The following is a 496-nucleotide window of genomic DNA, read 5'->3' as shown; positions in this document are numbered from 1 at the left end:
CATGACTGAGCAGACTTCTTTAAACTCATAGCAACGAGAACAATGCATTTCCCTGTTTTGCTCAGAGCTCTCTGCAGTCACACAGCCCTGGGGACCCTCTGGGCACCAGTAACGTCAGCGGGTTATCATGATTACCAGGATTGTCTGGGATGTGTGCAAACGTAGTTCCAGTCTTTGACTGCTGGCCCATCAATCACAGACTGGCGTGAGACTTGATTTACGTACTGAGAACGTTGCCTCATGGATCAAGGAAACTCTGGGAACAAACAAGTCATTAATGTCTTCCCTTAGTCTTGCAACTGATAATTGTGCATTCTTTCCAAGGGACTCCTGGAGAGGTTTTACCTAAAATCTGTCTTGGAGCAAGGGGTTAGTGGAATCTGGCATTTGCTAGGTATGGAGGCAATGCTGTTTCTGCCATGAAGATCTCTGTTGTGCTTCCCAGCTGCTCCTACAACATTGGTTAGGGACTTCCAGTTTTTGGACTGTTCTACTG

The sequence above is a fragment of the Agelaius tricolor genome, unplaced genomic scaffold (assembly GCF_023055355.1).
Source record: "Agelaius tricolor isolate 1412-34295 unplaced genomic scaffold, bAgeTri1.0.p SCAF_38, whole genome shotgun sequence".
Taxonomy (NCBI): domain Eukaryota; kingdom Metazoa; phylum Chordata; class Aves; order Passeriformes; family Icteridae; genus Agelaius; species Agelaius tricolor.
Note: the sequence above shows the minus strand (reverse complement) of the source record.